Genomic DNA, 5,887 nt, shown 5'->3' on the forward strand with positions numbered 1-5,887 from the left:
AAACATATGTGTTTACGGTGGGTCTTTTTTCTGTGGCGATAGAAGTTATTTTCAAATGGGGCACTGCAAGGAGGATGCTTAGCATTTAATTTGAAAATGTTAAACAATATGCAGTGCATGAAAAATAAATTGTAATTACATGTCTTACATTCGAAAAGTTGGTACATATGTCTATTTTGTTTAGAAATTAGATAGAAAAAATAGGCAGTTATAGGATTTCCTTCAGGCACCTCACATAAATATCTAGAATGTTTGCAATGACCCACACATTGTATGGGGTCATGTTTGGACACAAAAACGCATCATGTCTCATTATGTTGACAACGTTTTAAGCTCTCGCTCATTGAACATACGAAGCTTGATGAAATATAATGAGTTGTTTCTATGAAATTTAGAAACGAGCACAATGTTTGCAAAGAAAGGTCCATTGCATATGCTAGTCTATAATTGCAAAAAAAGTGAGTGCAACCCCCCCCCCCCCACGCCCCGAAAATCCTATGTTTGTTTTTCAAAACAGTGTCAAAGATTAAAAAATTGCATTACTAAGTATGTGATGGAACATGTACTAGCCTTATAAGACCACTTGTTATAAAAATATTTGGTTGCCCTCTCTCCCGATCTACTGCCTAGAAATGGCCCGACTCATTTTTTTAACATCCCATTACACGATATTTTTTTTCTTTTTCTTCCGTCAACAATTCTGTTTAAATTTTAAGGAATTCTTTTTTCTCACCCATAAATACGGACCCAATAATTTTTCCCTGAGTTGGGAGGACCACCAAACATCATTTTAGAGATGTTTATAAGTGATTTTTTCTCTTTACTTTGTACATTTGTAATTTTGAAAATATGGGCAAATAGAAAAAAAAATTATTCATTAAATCTCCTAACCCACTGTGAATGATTTCATGCCTTTTCAACTGTTGCTCCTCTGTAATGAATGTTTATTTGACACAGTATACGAGGGGTGATAAAAAAGTAAACAATATCTTACGTATTTGATATTTATATTATTGTTGAAATATTCAAGTATTTCTCAAAGTGTAAAATTTTAATTGAAGGTCTTTGATAGCATATTGCTTTAAAAAAACACATCCCTTTTCAAACTTGCTTTCACCGGGCAACATATATAACAAGTATCATATTTAACCATCTGCCTTCCTTCACTAAAACGATATCCAATCACTGATTGAAATTATAGGAAGCCATTTAATAAACTGTGAACAAATTCTTATACGCTACTTCTAAGGCATTTGTAAGATATACATGTGCCATAAATATTATAGTCGTTTGTTGAACGAGTTCCACTGAGAGAACCATTTTTCGTCAAAAGTACCTGAATAATGACGTCATTTTCAGATTGTGACATCGCAAACAAGGAGCAAAACTTCAGCATATGCTATTTATAGAACTTGTGTTTGGCTATCTAATCTGAATTGTGGTTTTGTAGATATAGAGATATTTCGCGAACTTTTTGATAACGCTTCGTACTAGTAGGTACTAAAACAAGGTCATTCGTATCAATTTTATGTGTCTAATTTCTTTGTGTTTTATTGGTGATAATTAAAATTTTAATAGATAATATAATTTATCTGTGGCAAACTTACAAACTCTTAATTTTTAACTTTGATGGTGCTTATTTTTCCTTACCTGGAATCAAAGAGTTTAAATTTTTTTTATATTAATACGTAAACTATTTAACAACTGTTCGATAATAATACTAAATAAATTACTTCAAGCCACACTTTAACACCTTTCCTCTTTTAAAAGTGTTCATATTATTTGAAATATTTTGCAACTGTAATTCTCTTCTACATTTAAAGATTGTTATGCCCCTCCATATTAAGAAGAGGTCTGGAAAACAAGATTCTGTGCTAAAAATAGACCACGTGCTGCTATCCATGAACTACTTTCATGGTTTTTTTACACTCTTTTTGAAGACAACGGTACCTTGTTTTGAACTTGAAATTATCATTTAAATGTGCAAAATTTAGACATTTTCTCAACAAATGGTTGTAGAGAGAACATTAATACACAGTTTGCATATTTTTTTGGATTTTTTAAGGCTCTGCTGAATTCTGTAGCTGCGCAGTTCTAAGGAGCATATCAAAAGCATTTTTCTGCAAAAGTATAGATTATATATGCACATCATGCATTCGGTTATGCATATTTATTGTATCTTTATCAAAAAGACTTAACATTTGATCAAAATATAATGTATTTTAGCCATTTGAAGAAATGTTTACATTTTGCTCACACTGCACTAAAAGTGGCCGTACATCCCCCTTAAGTCTGGTCCCTCAAAACCAAAGCTTGAATCCCTATTTGTTTTGCAATGGTCTGTTGCTAATCTGGCCATCTTTACAAAAATTGTTGCTGGACAATTCTTTATCCCAGGGCCAAATTTTAGACTACCTCTCATACACTATAAGAGTGTATCAAGTATCAACTTTTCACCAAACACAAGGTGAAATCTGTTTACTTCTATGGAAGGGATTACAGAAAACTACAACATCAGCATAAGTTTAGATGGGTTACGGACATTCCTCATATTCAAACAATGTTTCTCAGACCAAAAAATGCCCTTCCCTCTCAATATGCTCAACAAGTCAAATAAATCTCAAGACCTAACTTAGGATTCTCTCTTCCGCCTTGAGCCTAGCTTTCATATATCACAGGGGATCAAAATTTGCAGACGTTTTAATTCCAAACGCAACTGCATGGAACAATGAAAAGCTCCATCGTACCTTACTCCTTCAAGTAAAAGCCTTGATTAATGTCCCTACGCTCCTTATATACCTCGGACTCTTGCACCCGAAGACCATTTTCTAACGAGCTCGTTCCGCCTGAAATTTTGGGCGGAACATATTATGCATGAAATAAACTGTGAACAATTTTCAGGTACCTACGTCTTTGCATGGGGTATTAAAGTCACAAAAAATCATAAAATCCATTTTATTAAGTGTGCATTATTGTTCATTACTGAAAATTGTCATTATTCCAATTTGTCAACAGAAGTACTTTAGATTTGACTTCACATTAATTTTGCAGATTGCTAGTCAGAAAACAAAATTTTCATTGCATTAAACTAGTTTCGTTTTGTCAGATTTTCTGCATTCTATTCCCAAATTTTAAACAGACGACTTGTTATAATTTCTTCTTCGATTTTAAAAGTCATGGATTTATTGTTAATATGAGAGATTAACAGTGTTTTATGCTTAAGTTTTATCGTAAATTGTGAGTATTTTATTGTTTCATGTTATTCGTTAGTATACCCTATAATAATAAATAATATATAATTTTTTAAGAAAATAATTTATTTCCATTTGGGGTTTCAGCGGCGAGAATTTTTACAATGGATGCTAGAGGTTACGCAGCGCCAAATCAAAAGTATCTCGCCGTGAACCTCTAGCATGCTGGACTACATCGTACCTAAAACAGAACTTGACCTAAATATTCAGCTTATAAATCTGTATACCAAATTTCATTTCAGTATGTGCAACCTCTGTGGAGAAATGAACAGAAACTTGGTGGACTGACAGACTAGCAGATCTTCAGTATGGACAGTTACTCATTGCAGTATGTCTGCATTGCCCAATGCTGACACTTAATTAAATGTAAATATTAATCAAAGTGAACCACATTTAACATGGACAAAAGAAAAATCATTGATTTATCACTTCCATGTAATTAATTCGTTACAACCTTTAAATTCTAACCTTGCGTTATACCATCAAAAATGTTTTGCAAGTGTAATTATTTGCACTGTAAATCAATTAAATAATGCTATCAAAATAAGATGATGTATGGTGAACCAGTTTTAATTTGTTTCCTTTCACACAAAAGGAAACATTAAGAAAATATGGAAAATATAAAAAGAAACAAGGAAACCTGTATTTTGCTAAAAGATACTGTAAGTATATTACAAGTAGTAGTGTACTGTATACAGGAAAATTTTTGCCCCCGTTTTATTTTCCTCCCTTTCACAAATTAAAACGAAGCAAATTCAGAAAAAGCTGTATGATTTCTTACGCTGAACTGTGACAGTGTGAATTTAAAATGGGACAAGATTGTTTGCAAGTGCGAAAGGGCAAAAATAACACAGTGAAAATATTCCTCTGTATACAGTTTTCTATTCTGCAACTTGGTGGAAAGCAGCTTCCGCCATATCAGGTAATATGTGAAAATACTGTAAACATATTACATTTGGGTTTGTATTCTTTTTAGCGCGCTTTCGGTGAAAAAAAAACTTCTGCCAACTCAATAAATATACATAAGAACTTTAAGAAATGCGCTAAATCAAATCTGCGCTAACTTTCTCTATTAATTTCCACCAAATATTGTAAACACTAAATATAATACATTTACAGTACCATACACATATACATAAAAAATGCTATAAATTAAATCTAATCTATACTAATTTGCTTAAAAATCAATTTCTTCCCATTAAAATAAATGCAAATTACAAGACATTAACACTTAAGGTCTTCAATCCCTAATAGGAAGAAATTCTATGAAATTGAAGACATAACAGATATGTAGGCATTGAATACTCAGTTTATTTAGACATTACTTCCCACTTATTACTATAAGTATGTTTAGTAGGATGTGTCCTAATTCATGACCTTGAATTTTGGTAAGAGTTATCTCCCCATTTTTAATTAATAATAAAAAAAAAACAATTAAAAAAAATTTAGCTGGTAAAAAAATTTTCAATTATCATTCTATTTATAATATTTCAATGCATCTTTCCACCACAGGATTTATTGATATTCAAATTATTTGAATTTTTATTTTGAAAAAACGCTTTTCCCCATAGACTTCAATGCAGTTTTTGTCAATTAACTACTGCTTAATTAATGAACTTTTTGAAAATTTCTCGCAGACAAATCTTTTCCACTATAAAATGCTTTAATATAACATCAGAGTACTGTGTACTTGACGGACAATTAAGAGCAGAGAATTTGGTCCCATTAGGGATGGAAATCCTTAAATTTAAGCTACAATTACATCTTGCTTAATAATATGTAAATCTATCTGTATATATATATTTATACAGTTAAGCCTTACTATCTCCAGTATGTATTGTAATTTAAAATGCTACATTCACATCTAGTGAATATAATCAAGATTAGTACATATCTTTTGGTTTGCTTGAGGAAACTTCAGTAAGTTTCAATCAGAAAGTACACCTTTCATTGCTGCTAGCATTAAAAATGAACCTTAATGACTTGTAAACACTTTTATAGACTGATACTTCAACTATAAACAGACCCCATTTTGGCTCTTTTTTTTTTTTTTAGCTGATTGTGAACCTGCATCTGTTTCTTTTCCAAACTCATCCGAGTTTCTCTTTTGATTCAACACTACGCTCCTCTCCTCGTTAAATCAGCTTTCCGCCACACAAAGAACACCTCTTCTCATTAAATCAGCTTTCCCCCACATAGAGAACACTCCTGTGATGGCACCCAAGTAATATCTGGAATAAAATCAGATCTATTTATTCTATCTTTTAAATCAAATTTCCATGTAATTATTTCTCCATAATAACCTCATGTGTTCAGTTTGGAGTTTTTGGATGGAAAATTTAATGAGAAATTGCTTCACCTTGCTTTTAGTCAAGCCATACCTTTCAACATCTCAAAGGATGATGCCAAACTGTTGCAATTTATACAAGTCCTGTACGTCAATGAACAAGGCAGAAAGGTCAGACAACACATCCCTGTAAAAAAAATTATATGTCTACATATTTCTTCATATGTGTAATTATGCTTTTGTGTTTGTTGCTGTTCATATCGTCAATATCACTTTGGAAATATAACTGTACCATTGCATTCTTAAAATTTTTTAAACGTAACACATGAACTCTTTTGTAACAAAATCT

The 5,887-nt window shown here is 31.8% G+C and overlaps 1 long non-coding RNA gene across 1 annotated transcript; it reads right to left on the reverse strand.

The window, feature by feature from the left end:
- Positions 1-5,054: 5,054 nt before the first annotated feature.
- On the reverse strand, positions 5,055-5,739 carry LOC134271067 (uncharacterized). The gene is made up of 3 exons (XR_009992948.1): positions 5,633-5,739; positions 5,418-5,482; positions 5,055-5,377 (listed from the first exon to the last, which is right to left on the reverse strand). It is a non-coding gene; the product is annotated as an uncharacterized LOC134271067 (long non-coding RNA).
- Positions 5,740-5,887: the final 148 nt, after the last annotated feature.

This window comes from Saccostrea cucullata, unplaced genomic scaffold (assembly GCF_032062105.1).
Source record: "Saccostrea cucullata isolate Sc308-1 unplaced genomic scaffold, CSIRO_AGI_Scuc_v1 ctg8483, whole genome shotgun sequence".
Lineage (NCBI taxonomy): Eukaryota > Metazoa > Mollusca > Bivalvia > Ostreida > Ostreidae > Saccostrea > Saccostrea cuccullata.